The sequence below is a fragment of the Felis catus genome, chromosome D4 (genome assembly GCF_018350175.1).
Source record: "Felis catus isolate Fca126 chromosome D4, F.catus_Fca126_mat1.0, whole genome shotgun sequence".
Lineage (NCBI taxonomy): Eukaryota > Metazoa > Chordata > Mammalia > Carnivora > Felidae > Felis > Felis catus.
Genome location: NC_058380.1, coordinates 23259448 through 23275219, shown reverse-complemented (window position 1 = coordinate 23275219; position 15772 = coordinate 23259448). Strand labels below are relative to the sequence as shown.

Genomic DNA, 15772 nt, shown 5'->3' with positions numbered 1-15772 from the left:
AGATCATGACCTGAGCCAAAGTCAAGAGTTGGACACTTAACCAACTGAGCCACCCAGGTGCCCTATTTATTTTTTTAAAACTAGACATATTGGGGAGTCTCCTGGCAGTGACTATTATGGTTGACTTCCAACACTGATTCCATCTTATTTCTTGACTAATTTAGGTCCTGGTTAATTTAGGCCAATCTCTTCCTACAGTCAATGATTAATTCAGGGATAGGTAAATGTAAATTTATTAGGAAAGTATATTTCTTACTCTTGAGATTTATAAGAAATTGACTTTTCTCATTTGCTCAATGTTAATGTGTACAGTGCTATTAGTGGAATCCACCATCAGACCATGAGGGAAAACAATCTAAGTATGGAGTGAATAATATGGATAGAAAGCAGTGTTTTTTTGTTTGTTTGTTTATGGTGACATAGTTTAGTCAGTATGTTGATATCTGTTACTTGTGGCCAAAACCAACCTAACAAATATACAAATATAAGAAATACATGGCTAAAATAAGTAGTGATAACAATGTCTTTAACTTAACAATAAACCTATTTACCAATGAGCGCTAAAGAGTTCTCCACAAGAACCCAAGCAATATACTTACTATCAAAGTGTTAAAGTCTTTGGAAACTAACCTTGCAATAAGACATTAAGGAGAAATAAGAAGTACAACTACTAAGCAGAATATAAAATAGCACCTAATACAATATTAGGTGCCAGAATTAATTGCCTTACATACATTAACTCATTGAATTCATAAAGCAATTCTATTACATGGATGCCATTGTTATCTTCATTTCACAGGTAAAGGATGGAGAATTAAAGTAATAATGGCAGAAGTTGGGATTTGCTCTCAGGCACACTGGTGTCAGAGATCATAGCTTCAATATACACACCTCTTTCATAATTTGCACATGAAATAACGATTTGCCTATAACACTGACAAACACAAGATAATAAGCTCTAAAAGCGAGAATTACAAATAATATTCTAGATACAAGATTAAAAGAGTTCACAACTGGTTTCTTCCTCCTAACCTCCAGGATGGCTATAGCTAACTCAAAAAATTGTTAGGAGTATATTTACAGTGGTTCCAAGATAAAAATCTTCACTAAGGATTTGTACTGGACCAAGCACCTGCACCTCACTGTTGAAATTATTTACCAAGTAGTAGAGAATTTATATTGATTACACACAGCTCACTGGAGTATGGGCTCTACTCCTGTATCCCTAAAGAGGCTACACAATAAGCTGTATGAAAGTTGAAGGGCCCCTGGCGGTGCCTGGGTGGATCAGTTAGTTAAGCATTTGACTCTTGATTTCAGCTCAGGTCATGATCTCACAGTTGGTGGGATCGAGCCCCGCACTGGGCTCTGCACTGACAGTGTGGAGCCTGCTTGGGATTCTCCCTATCCCTCTCTCTCTGCCCCCACCCTGCATGCACGCATGCTCTCTCTCTCAAAATAAATATATAAACTTAAAAAAAAAAAAAAAACTCGAAGGGCCCCTGGAATTGATGGCTTCCCTAAGTTGAGATGGTCTGCCCACACAGCCTTATCTCCTAATGTCTGTGAATATATCAAGTGTGAAGTAGCTGGGATATTGGAAGCTGTGCCTGAAAATCATAAAACCTCTTCTATGTTGTTGTTGTGCATACTGTTTTCATGTCTATCTGTATTTTTCCTAATGTTAAATTGACTTAAAGCTGCATGAAACCCATCGTGTCTTGTGATTTCGGTTACTGCTCCAAAACCAGACCAATGATACAGAACAGGCATCGCATGAGAAAAAATCAGTTCATTTCTTATATGCCTGAAATAACTAGTTAGAAGGTATATTGCAGAATAGCATCCTTAAACAAAAACAAAAGTATACAATAATGCTAGAAAAAAATGTACTCCAATATTTAATGATGGCAAAGGTGAAATGAGATAAGGATTTTCTAACTTTTCTTTGGTAGGAATCTAATAGAATACACTCTTTCTAGGGGAAAAAATTGATATACATTAAAATGAAAATTTAAAATACTCCTGTCATTTTTGTTGTTGTTGTGTATTTATTTTTGTAAGAGATAGCAGAAATGGGAAGAGGCAGAGAGAATGCCAAGCAGGCTTCACACTGTCAGCCCTAAGCCATGCAGGGTTCAAAGCCACAAACTACGAGATCATGACCTGAGCCGAAATGAAGAGCCAGGCACCTAACTGCCTGAGCCACCCAGGCACCCCTAAAATACTCCTGTCTTTTTAACCATTCAGTTCATTTCTAAGAAGGTATCATAATGAAATACTCAGGGCCTAGACAAATATATACAAACCACACTACTCATCACAGTGTTAGAATTTTTAAAAAGATTTCTAGAAAGGTAAATAAACATGACTTACTTATAGTAGTCATTATAAAATAATGTTTTTAAAGTATGTTAAATAGCTTAAGGTAAGATTAAAGATAGAAAACTAAGGGGAAAAAAAGCAGAATCCAAGACTATATAGAACATAATTGCAATTGTGCTATACACACACCATTTAAGCACGTATGTTGAAAATAAACTAAAATATCAACCATTTTCTTTCAGAGAGTAAGATTATGGCTAATTTTTGTTTTCTCTGTATACAACTAAAATATAATCTCCATGAGAGCAAGAGTATATCTGTCTTGTTCACTGCTATATTTTAGAATGCTTCATAAAATACTAAGTGGTAAAGAAATATCTAGATGGAATACTTCCTCCATTCTCTAAAATAATTATTTATTACTTTCTCTTATGGCATTTTGAATTGTTATTTTTTAACATATATATATCTTTAGAATCTCTATTTGAATTAAATCCTATTTACTAATTTGTAAATGGGCAACTTTCTGTATACGGAAATTTATGTATCACATAATTCTAATCCAAAAAAATGTTGCTTCTAATTTCATGTCTATATACCCAAACATTGAATTTTTATTTAGTTATTTCCTTTGCTCAAAAAAAAAAGAATACTTAGGAAGTATATTTCCAGAATCTTTTTGACGTTATGTTTTCCCCCTTATTCTCTATTTTTGCACCAAAAAAAATATAGTTAGATAAAGAATATAATTCAAAGAGATAAACTTGGGCCTCATTAATGAAATGTTTTCATAAGGCTTCTTCTTTAATAAATACAAATTTAAAATATATGTGAAATGAAGTTCTGACTGATTATCAGGGCTACACAAAAATAAACAGTCTTGATCAAAATTTCATGAATACATGTGGAGCATTGTGATTCTCCAGGAGAAACACTGGTTCCAAACAACAGCTGTTGACAAACTCTTTGACTGAAATAGTGAAGGCCAGTTCAAACTAGTTTCAGCAAAAAGGAAATTTAATGATTTACTGAATCAGGAAGCCAAGAATACATACGACGTCTGACACAGGAAAATCAATGGGCTCAAACAATATTATCAGGGCTATCTTTCTCTCTCCACTTCATGATTCTTTTACTCTACCTACCTACATTCTGCATGCAGCTATCTTCACATGGTAGTCATTTAGCCACCAAAAAACCAATCATACCTTTTCAGCTTACCATCCCCAAGTTAACATTTTCAGAAATAGAATCTCACTGTCCATCAGTATATCAACACTATGGAATTTTCTACTTACCTGACGCAAAGTTGGTCAAACTATTTTTTTGCCTTGTACATATAAAGAAATAGTACCCAATTAGGGCAAGATACATAAACTTCAATTGCTTGGATAATTACTGTGTTAAAAGAGAAAAGTAGTTCCCATTATTCCACAAACATAAGACACACCTTGCCACATTAAAAAAAAACACATAAAATTATGTTACCCATATATCTAGTAATACATGTTCCGTCCAGGCTTATCATTTATGACTAAGAAGATAACATAGATGGCTATAACATACATTTAGCAATAATAATAATAATAATAATAATAACAGAACTAATGAATGGCAATCCCATCAACCAGAATACTGATACTAACACAGCATGATAGAGGATTACGAACATCTTTCAAATACCCAAGCTCTAAGTTCCATGGGAACAAATTTCCCAGGCCACATAAGATATATTTTAGTTTTATTATATTACGGATCAAACGATTTAAACAATCACTTTTAGTCTGAAAGAGAGGAATTTCTAAGTTGTGACCAAAGAATATTCTAGGCCCCAACACAAGCTTCTTCATTAATAATAACCATCATCCCTTTTCTATCTGAAAAGGTCAAAGGGCTTTACTGATACAATTTTCCATACTGTCTGAGCATCACCATATTTCAATGAACATTGCTTCAAAGCCAGACTCCCATTCAACCCACCTTTGACTCCTCTATCACTTCAAGTCCTCACATTCAATCAGTTACTATATTTCCTGGTTTTTTCCTTAAGACACGTCTCAAATTTGTTCTTCTGTCTCCATTTTTCCTGCCACCATTGCAGTCCACATCATCAACTTTTGCCAATACTCTAGTCTCCAGGTTTTTTTCTCTCCCTTCCATCTCGCCTTTAAAACCCTGCCCAATTATCTCTCTAACATAGTACTTATATCCTGCCACACCCTCGCCCATGAGCCTATACTCCAGTCAATCCTTCAATCTCAGAGGAGGAGCTTTTAATAGCATTGATGCCCAAGTTCTACCTAAAAAGTTTCTGATTTAATTCATCTGAGATGGAGCCCAGTCATTAAATTTTCTTTAAAGGTTTCTCAGTTGTTTCTAATGGACATCCACGTCTGGGAACCACTGCAACGAATCTCTACCGCCTATTAAGTCAAACTAAAAGTCCTGTAGCAGACACTGCAGGTAATATGCTCAGATTCCTTCCTGTTCCTTTGCCCTTTCGCTGTGCCCATCCCATGGCTTCAGTGTCATTTGTTTCTTTTTCTTTACGTTAATTTATTTATTTTGAGAGAGAGAGAGCATGTGCCGGAGGGGGGGAGAGAATCCCAAGCAGGCTCTGCACTGTCAGTGGGAGGAGCCAGAAGCAGGGTTCAGACTCAAGAACTGGTGATATCATGACCTGAGCCAAAATCAAGAACTGGATGCTTCACTGCCCAAGTCACCCAGGTACCCCAGAGTGATTTGTTTCTAATTGCCATCAGCATATGCTACTCTCTGATGACTCCCCTTGTGTACTAGAGCTACTACCTCCTTGCTCCTGCAGAGAAAACAGAAAGGGTCTGGGGGTTTATATCCCTTGGGGTAGCCCTTAATCAATGCCTATGTAATGTGGGAGTATAAATGTCTATGGATCCAGGCATATTCTGGGTATAATTTACACTTTGGAACTCCCTTGCAGGACCAGAGTGAGACAGGGACTTTACCTAAAAACACACATACCTTTGCTTGGCTTCTTCTCCTTCCTTTCATTCCCTTAACTCATTTCATCTGGGAGCACTTCCTTAAGAAATCACTTGCGGGGTGCCTGGGTGGCTCAGTTCATTAAGCATCTGATTTCAACTCATGTCATGATCTTGTGTTCCCTTGATTTGAGCCCCTAATCTGGCTTGGAGCCTAGAGCCTGCTTTGGTTTCTATGTTTCCCTCTCTCTGTCCCTCCCCCACTCACCCTCTGTCTCTCTGTCTCTGTCTCTCCCAAAAATAAACATTAAAAAGAAAAAAGAAAAAGAAAGAAATCACTTGCACACAAAACCTCATCACAAGGTCTGCTTATGAAGAATCCAACCTGTCTGAAATCTTGGTCAAAACAGTTCAGAACTTGGTCCCACCAAGTTTTCTGCAACCATTCATTATCTACCTTGGGTGCTAGTTTTCTCATCCACTGTACTCACCCACAGAACTCTTTAAGCCTGCTATTTCTCAAGTGACCTCTGTGAGTATCAAAACTTCCTACCTTTCACAAACAAGCTCTAGATACCACTCCCACCCCATGCATAGCCCAAGGCCCTACCTATGATAAGTGTTCAACAAATGTGGTTTGAACTGGTGCTGCTTTGACAATTCTAGCACACAAAACTCTAGGTGTATTCTCCAATTTCTATATTTAATGTCATATCCTCATTCATTTGTTGACTTATTGAGTAGATATTTATGTGATTATTAGGCCCCAGGGACTGTGCTCATCATGAAGAATGAAACAATGAGTAAGGATATTTCTGACTCCATGGAGCTTACATTCAAGTTAAAGATACAGATGTTCAGCAAATAATCACACAAATAAATGCTGATTTATAACCATGAACATCTAGGGGTGCCTGGGTGGCTCAGTCGGTTGAGTGACCGACTTCAGCTCAGGTCATAATCTCACGGTTTGTGGGTTCAAGCCCTGCATCGGGGTCTGTGCTGACAGCTCAGAGCCTGGAGCCTGCTTCTGATTGTGTCTCCGTCTCTCTCTGCCCCTCCCCCACTCATGCTCTGTCTCTGTCTCAGAAATAAACATTAAAAAACAATTTTTTTTATAACCATGAACATCTAAGGTGAGATAAATGGTGCTATAAAAGAACAGGAAAGTAATAAATATCCTTAGCTAAGACTTCTCTGAATAAATAATGAAGAAATGATGACCTAAAATTTTCATCCTGTTCTCTATTTTAGGGTTTTTGGTTGCACCCCCCAAATTGCATACAAATTTTGTGTGACCATGTATTACTTTTTTAATAGATTTTCAAGGGGTCCATAACCACAATTTTTGCATGATGCCAAACCTATACAAAACACGTCTTGTTTATTAATTGCCTCCTACATGTGCCCTGTCTGTAGGTACCTGTTCATAGAAATGTTAACTTTTTTTTTTTTTTGTATTTGATATCATTTAGTATAATGTTAGCCATATGGTCATCACTTAACAAATTATTTGTTTTCCTCACCCTGTTCTTAGCCTGAGTATTTCCACAGAACTCAGACTCACAAAAATAAAGAAAGTATCAACTGAGGAACTATTCCAGACTAAATCTAACCACTAAAAAAACACAGAGCTAATATGCCCCAAAATAGGAAGAAAATGGTATAAAAAGCATTCAATCCAAACGAGGAGTGAAAAGTGCAAAAGAATTCCAAATAATACAAGGGACAAAGAGACACTGGACAAAGAGCCAATGAATACCAAGAAAGTATATTTAAACCCAAGTAAATCAATAATCACATTAAGTGTAAACAGGCTGTATTAGTTTTCCACTGCTACCATAACAAGTTACCACAAACTTACTGTCTTGAAACAACACAAATTAATTATCTTACAGTTCTCAACAATGAAACTCTGGTACAGGCCTCATCTAGCTACAGCCAAGATGTCTACTAGATGTATTCCTTCATAGAGACTCTCTGAATCTATTTCCTTGCTCATTCAAGTTGTTGGCAGAATTAAGGCCCTTCCAATGTGTAGACATGAAGTCTTTCACTTTCTATCAGCTGAGGGCTGCTATAACTCCTAGTAACTGTCTGAGCTCATTGTTGCCTTCCTCCATCTTCAAAACCATCAACAGAAGATCAAAGATTCTCTCACATTTTGAATTTCTCCCGCCTCTCCTTCTGTCTTCAAATCTCTCATTTCTGCTGGGAAAAGTTCTCAGATATTAAGGGCTCACATGATTACACTAGTCCACATGTTATTCCAAGATCTCCCCATTTTAAGGACAGCCGGTAAACAACCTAAATTCCATCTGAAAACTTAATTACCTTATACTATGTAAGGTACCATATTCACAGGTTCCAAGGATGAGGACATGAACATCTATAAGGGGCCATTATTCTACCTACCACATAGTTTAAACATTCATTAAAAGATACAGACTGTCAAAATGGATTAAAAAGCAAGACCCAACTACAACTACCTATAAGAAACCCACTTTAAATATAAAGAAACTGTCTAAATTTTCAAAAAGAAAGAAAAAGATAAGCCATGAGGAAAGTGATGCAAAATGGTAGATGACAGGACTCCGGGAAGCTTTGAAAAGCTCTTCCATACACCAGAGAAATCCACACACCTGTACACAGCAGAACATATGTACTGAAAAGACCTGGGAAGACAATAGGGTTTCACCTGTAGCTAATCTTTAGGCTCAACAAAAACAAGAAGTGAGTGCTCCAGCACAGAGCCAATCTGCAAAGACCTGGAGTCTTTTCTTTCTTTTCTTTTTCTTTTCTCCAATCATGTAAGAAAGTCTCTAACAAGCAACTAATTGAGCACTAAGCTGAAGAAACAGGGGCTTCAAAACCACACACAACAAAAAATAGTCTTTATAAAAATGGTATAGACCAAAATGGAGTGTTGAATCACTATACTGAACACCTAAAAATAATATCATACTGTATGTTAACTAACTGGAATTTAAATAAAAATTTAAAAAACACAAAACAAAATAGTGTCGACCAAAATTGACTGTGTAATGACTGCACATATCTATGAATATATTAAAAAATCGTTGAATTATAGACTTTAAATTGTTTAACTATGTGGTACATGAATTATATCTAAATAAACTCTTTTTAAACTAGTTTCAAAAAGTCACTAAACAAACAACAACCTACAGTCAGCAACAACTAATCCCAGGGGTGGGTAGGAATATGATCTCCAGAGTTACAACATCCTAAAACTCAAAATGCCCAGTTTTCAACAATAAACTACGAGGAATGCAAAGAAATAAAAAAGTATGCTCCATTCACAATAGAAAAAAGAACTTATCAGAAACTCATCCTAAGAAGTATAGTCATTAGACTTGCTAGACAAAAACTATCTTAAAAATACTCAAAGAGCTAAAGGAAACCATGGACAAAGAACTAAAGGAAATCAGGAAATTGACATTTCAACCAAAAGAGAATATCAAAAAACAGACAGAACTTATAAAAAGGCACCAAATATAAATATTGAAGCTGGAATACATTTAAAAAAAATGGAAAATTCACTACAGGAATTTAACATCAGATTTCTGCAGGCTGAAGAAAGAATCAGCAAACATGAAAATATGTTAAATGTAATTGAAAGAAAAAAAACTGACGTACTTACATTATATCAGACAAACTAAATTACAGAGAAAAGAATATTACGTGAGAGAATGAGGGTCATTTTATAATAAAAAAGTGGTCAAATCAATCAACCAAGAATCCTAAACATTGATATCCCTAATAACAGAGTTTCAAAATACAAGAAGGAAAAATAGCATTTAGTGGAGAAACAGACAAATCCACAATTACAGTCAAATATTTCAAAAGCCCTCTCTCAGTAAGTGACCAAACAGACAAAAAAAAAAAAAAAAAAAAAAACACCAGTATGGATGTTTCTTAAGAAACACAAACTATCTGAACACACGAATATGAAATAGATAATTTGAATAGCTCTGTAACTGTAAAGGAAATAAATTTATAATTTAAAAACTCCCAAAAAAGAAAATCTCCAGAGTCCTATGGTTGCACTGGAAAATTCAACCAAGTGTTTAAAGAAGAAATACCACCAATTCTACAAAATTTCTTCCACAAAATCACTTCCAGAAAATAGAGGAGGACGGAACATGTTCCAATTCATTTTATGAAATACAACCCCGATACAAAAATGAGAAAAAGTCAGTACAAAAATAAGGAAACTACAGACCAATATCATTCATGAATACACATGTAAATATCCCTCACAAAATATTAGCAAAGAGAATTCAACATCTACATAAAGGGAATTATACACATAACTAAGTAGCATTTATTCCAGGAATTCAAAGCTGGTTCAGTATTAGAAAATCAATCAGAATAATCCACCTTATTTAACAGACTAAAGAAGACTAATCACAGGATCACATCTAGTAATACAGAAAACACTTGATGAAATTCAACACCCATTCATGATTAAAAACTCTCAGGCAAATAGCAAAAGAGGGAAGTTCTTCAACTTGACAAAGAGCAACTACAAAAAACCTACAGTTAACATGACTTTTATGGTGAAAAACTGAATGTTACCACCCTAACATCGGAAACAGGTAAGTCTGTCTGCTCTCACCATTCTTTTTTTTTTTTTTTTAATTTTTTTTTCAACGTTTATTTATTTATTTGGGACAGAGAGAGACAGAGCATGAACGGGGGAGGGGCAGAGAGAGAGGGAGACACAGAATATGAAGCAGGCTCCAGGCTCCGAGCCATCAGCTCAGAGCCCGACGCGGGGCTCGAACTCACGGACCGCGAGATCGTGACCTGGCTGAAATCGGACGCTTAACCGACTGCGCCACCCAGGCGCCCCTCAGCATTCTTATTAATAAATGCAGTGTTCAAAGCTCTGGCCAGTGCAAATAAGGCACAGAGATCAGAAAGGTGGAAATAAAACTGCCTCTATTTGTAGATGATATAATTCTCTATATAAAAAATCTAAAGGAATCTACAAAAACATCTCTATGAATTTATATGTGAGGTCAGCAAGGTAAAAGAATATAAAATAAACATACAAAATCTATTCTATTTGTATATGTTATCAATGAGAACACGGACACAAAAGTTTAAAATGCACTATCATTTATAATCACTAAAAACATATTTATGTGTACAAAACATGTTCAAAACTTCGATGTTGAGAGCTACACAATATTTATGAAAGAAATTCAAGAAAACAGAAATGAATAGCTATACTATGTTCATAGGCTGGAAGATTCAACATACTAAAGATGTGAATTCTCCCTCAACTGACATATACATTCAACACAATTGCTATCAAAATCCCAGCAGATTTTTTTATAGACACAATTTTCTACAATTTATAATGAAAGGCAATGGAACTGGAATAACTAACACAATTTTGAAAAAGATGAATAAAGCAGAAAGAATCAGTCTATCCAATTTTAAAACTTAGCCTATTACAGCTACAATAATCAAGACTATGTGTATAATTATCAAAGATAGATACATACATCACTGAAACTGAATAGAGAACCAAGAAATAGAACCATACAAATATGTTCAATGAATTTTTGACAAAGTACAAAAACAATTCAATGAAGTAAAGCTAGCTTTTCAATAAATAACGCTGGAGCAAGTGGACATCCATATGCCAAACAAACAAACTTCAGCCTAGGTCTCATACCTCATGTAAAAATTAATTCAGGGTGCCTGGGTGACTCAGTTGGTTAAGCATCCAACTCTTAATTTCAGCTCAGTCATGATCTTCCTGTTTGTGAGATAGAGCTCTGCCTCTGGTTCTGTGCTGACAGCACAGCTGACTGCTTGAGATTCTCTCTCTCTCTCTCTCTCTCTCTCTTTCTCTCTCTCTCTCTCTCTCTCTCTCTGCCCCTCCCTGGCTCAGGTGCTCCCAGTCTCTCACTCAAAATAAAGAAGCCTTTTAAAAAATTAACTCAAAATGTATCACAGACTTGAATGTAAAACATAATACCATAAAACCTTTAAAAAAATAAGAGAAACTCTTCAAGATCTAAAGCACGGCACAGAGTTCTTAGATGTGACACCAAAAAAATGACCCATAAAAGGAAAAGTTTACCAACTGATCTTCATCAAACGTTAAAACTATTGCTCTGCAAAACACTGGTAATAGGATGAAAAGACAAGCTATGGATTGGGAGGAAATACTACTTGCAAACTACATGTCCAACATAAGGTTAATATCAACAATATGTAAAGAACTCTGGCAACTCACTGGTAAAAATAAAAAAAAAAAGCAAATAATCCAATTATAACATGGATGAAAGACATGAAGAGGCATTTTTCACCAAAAGACAGATGGCAAAGAAGTCAAAGAAAAATGTTTAATATCATTTGTCATTCAGGAAGTACAATTCTAACCACAATGATATATCGCTACACACTTATTGGAACGGCTAAAGAAATTTTTTTTTAAGTACTGACAACACCAATGCTGGCAAGGATGATGACAAACTAGACCATCATGCTGTTGATGGAAAATATAAAAGAAACAACCACAGTTTCCGTATCTTAAAAAACTAAACATGCAATTTGGTGATCATCCTATGGTACATTTATCACAGAAAAATGAAAACTTATGTTCACACAAAAACCTGTACACAAATGTTCACAGTATTTTTATTCACAACTGGAAAACCCCACCTGTTGTTCAGCCAATGGTTAAAAAGACTGTAGAACATCCAAGCTATGGAATACTATTCAGCAATTAAAAAAAAAAAAGTGAACTGAAATACACAACAGCCTAGATGAATCTCCAGAGAACTAAGCTGAATAAAAACGGCAAATTCCAGCAAGTTACATAGAATATGAATCCATATATATATAAAATACTACTGAAATTGCTTAACTATAAAAATGGAAAAACACATGCAGGAGAGTAGGGGCAGGAGGGAAGTGTGGCTATACAATGACAATAGGCAGAATACCTGCAGTGATAGGAGTATTCTGTACCTTGACTGTATCAATGTCAATATCTCAGTTGTCATATTATGCTATAGTTTTGTAAGATATTATGATTGAGACAGCTGGAAAAAGTATACATAAGCTCTATATCTTTTTTATTTTAATTTTTGTTAGCGTTTATTTATTTTTGAGAGAGAGAGAAAGAGCATAAGGAGGGAAGGGGCAGAGCGAGAGGGAGACAGAATCTGAAGCAAGCTCTATTTCTTAAAACTGCATGTGAATCTGCTTTTGTCTCAAAATAAAAACTTTAATTTTAAAAGCTCAAAATGAATGGGAAGATATGACTATGTTTGTTAGCTTGATTATGATTTCACTATCAAAACTCATCAAGTTGTAGGGCTCTTGGGTGGCTCAGTTGGTTAAGCATCCCACTTGGGTTCAGGTCATGATCTCACAGTTCGTGAATTTGAGCCCTGCATAAAGGCTCTGTGCTAACAGCTCAAAGCCTGGAGCCTACTTCAGATTCTCTATCTCCCTGGCTCCCTTCCCCTCCCCTTGCTCACTCTCTCTCTCTCTTTCTCTCTCTCTCAAAAAAAATTAAATAAACATTAAAAAATAAAGACAGTTTCAAAACTCACCAAGGTGTACACTTTTAAATATATGCACTTTTTTGCATATCAATTATGTCTCAAGAAAGGTGGGTGGGGGCAAGATACAGTATTGCTTTTAGTATTCCCCCCTCTTAGAGCCAATAGGTGAACCAAGCAAAATCGGCATCCATACCAAAAGGGCTAGAAGAGGGCAGTTAGAGAGGTGTCAGCAGTGTCCCAGAGCTGAGTCAGAACCCAAGCAGTATGCTGAGGGGCTTCGCATAGAAGAGTTGCCTGGTGCGTATTGGTGTCTACATGACACAGCTGCCACACACGTTAATATTTAAGCAGTAAAAGAGGATAACCATACTTGGAGGAGACAGTGGTGGTGATGAGAAATTGCTTCCATACAGGATGACGGATTGAACAAGTACATATATTAAAAAATTAATGCAACCAGATTTCTCATTGTTAGACAAAGAAGATAAAAACTTGGAAAGGTAGAAAACTAGAAAGAACCCTCTGGTAGTACATAGGAACTGGAGGTATTGGTGTGAACACGTGAATCTCAACATATATAGATATAGAGAAAAATAAACTAATATTTAAATGTGTGAGTGTGTGTGTGTGCATGTGTGATTTTACATATACATATTTCCTAGCCCTATTTACTGAAAGAACCTGCAAGCAGCAACATCCTAATAATAATGAATACTTCTACCATAATTACCTCGGCTTCCCAGTACCATTCTCCAATAAGAAAACAGGGCTACCTGGAAAAATGGCTGAACCCAGGATCATTCAGGGGAAAGCAAACAATGAGTCTAAAAGACCTCTTTGTGTCAGAAAATAGAAAGGGATTGGGATATCAAAATAACACAGATGTCAGGCTGAAGTAATGAGCTAAATGTGACAATTTGGGCATCAAAATATTGACAGTAGCATACTGAATTAAATAAAGTAGGAAACTGATCATCTATATTGATATAAATACCAAGGAAATTAATTAATTAATTAATTGATATGGAATGAGATGCTGGATTTTGTTTTGGAATGCGGTATTTAACTTTAATAAGAATGTTTTAATTTTGACTCAGGGGATGTAAACATACATTACTAATATAATTAAAAATTTAATTATAAAACATAGCTCAGGACCTGAAGGGTCTTACCTTCTATTTGTGGAAAATACAGTATATTGTGAGAGCTCTAGGATTTCTCTGCACAACATATTTTTCAGTACCTCCATGTACTAGCTGACTAGCTACAGGAAAAAAGAAGAGGGAGGAATGTAAAATGGCTATTGTGTTTCTTGATTGGGTTTCTTGATTGGGTGTTCAGGTGCTACTGAGACTGAGACTGGAGAAGGGAAGGTTAGAGATAAAGGAAGACTACAAGTTAAGTTTGGAAGATCTTACACTGAGGACGCATTAGCAAGCAGATGGTTTCGTTGCCTTGAAACTCAGAGGTATTGAGGAGGGCACCTGTTGGGATGAGCACTGGGTGTTGTATGGAAACCAATTTGACAATAAATTTCATATTAAAAAAGAAAAAGAATCTCAGAGGAGAATCCAGCGCTGAAACACGTAAACACCTGAGTGGATAATTCATCTAGGAGCATGGAGAAAGAGAAAAGCATTTGTTCCTGGGAACAGAATCCTGGGTTAATCAGACATTTAGGAAAAGCTTTGTTCTGTTTGGAACAGGACGGTTTATAATCAAGTACAATTATGACCAAACGTACTAAACAAAATATTAAAATTCAAAAAATTCAGACTCCACCCAAATGTCAACAAAAAGTGAATATACTACTCTGCTACATATTAAATTATCATAAAAATGTTATGAAAGCATATAATAGCACAAAAATGTCTATGATACAGTTTTTCCTTTAAGTTCACATTACCTAAGAAATGTTGAAAGTAGGAATAGCATGCATCCTCTAAGAAGATGCATGAAAAAGCTAATGGTAATTGTCTTGAAGGTGGGACTCTATGAGGATTCTCCTCTAATTTTCCACATCTTTCAAATACACTAATAGTGCACTTTCTAGTAGTGGAAATAGTCACAAATAACGATTCTCTTCCACCTCCTACTACGATAAACATGGTGACGCTTAACACAGAACCGGACACAGAGGGGCATAAATATATCAATATCTGCAATTTAAGGCCATTACGTGAGAGTTTCTGCTTAATAAAAAACTTGTAATGCGCCTGCTGGAGAGACTCACCTCCTGCTATCCGGGATCCTGGAAGGTGGGACAAATGGTTCTGCCTCTTCCTCTCCGTCCAGAAGGCCTCAACTGGCTTATACCTGGGGATCCCCCACTCCCGAACCATTCCAACTAGACTCACAGCTAGATCCAAAGAGCAGCTAAAGCTCTTGCGGCTCCTTTGAAAACAACTAGCAGACTGTGAGCATCCTACCAGTTACCGGTTTCGCAGGGAATCAGAAATGAGGATTCCTAATTTAGTGTACGAACTTGCATCTTGAAACCTCACTCTCCTGACTGGTGCAGGCATTTCCAAGGCACTGGCGTCTAGGGGCTGCAAGGCCCACGTGGTCACCATCTGCACCCCCAACCCATGCAGTAACATCGGCCCTTAACACTACTCAAAACTTCATTTGATCATTCCAGGCCTCAGGACCACCCCTATGAGATATTTTATCTCTGCACCTAGAGATGACGTCTGACAAAGGCTTCTTGGGCAGGACCAGGCAGCTGGTGTAAAGTGACGTCTTAACACCAGCCAATATCGCCGCTATATTCCACGCTAGATTCACCCGCGCAAGCGCCATCCAGTGACCTCGGCAACAGGGGCCCCTCGGCCCAGGCGCAGCCCCACCCCCGGGCGTCAGCACGTTTTCCCAGGCAGCAGCCTCCTGTGGGAGGGAGTCAGGGGTTGCGCGGCCTGAAGGAGCAACCGC

General features: G+C 36.7%; 1 long non-coding RNA gene across 2 annotated transcripts in view; it reads right to left on the bottom strand.

Annotated features, from left to right (window-relative positions):
* LOC123381486 overlaps positions 1-15607 on the bottom strand; it is a 267900-nt gene extending 252293 nt beyond the window's left edge. For both annotated transcript variants that reach the window (XR_006588526.1, XR_006588527.1), the window contains exon 1: positions 15075-15607. This is a non-coding gene — a long non-coding RNA (uncharacterized LOC123381486). The remainder of the gene's footprint in view (positions 1-15074) is intronic.
* Positions 15608-15772: the final 165 nt, after the last annotated feature.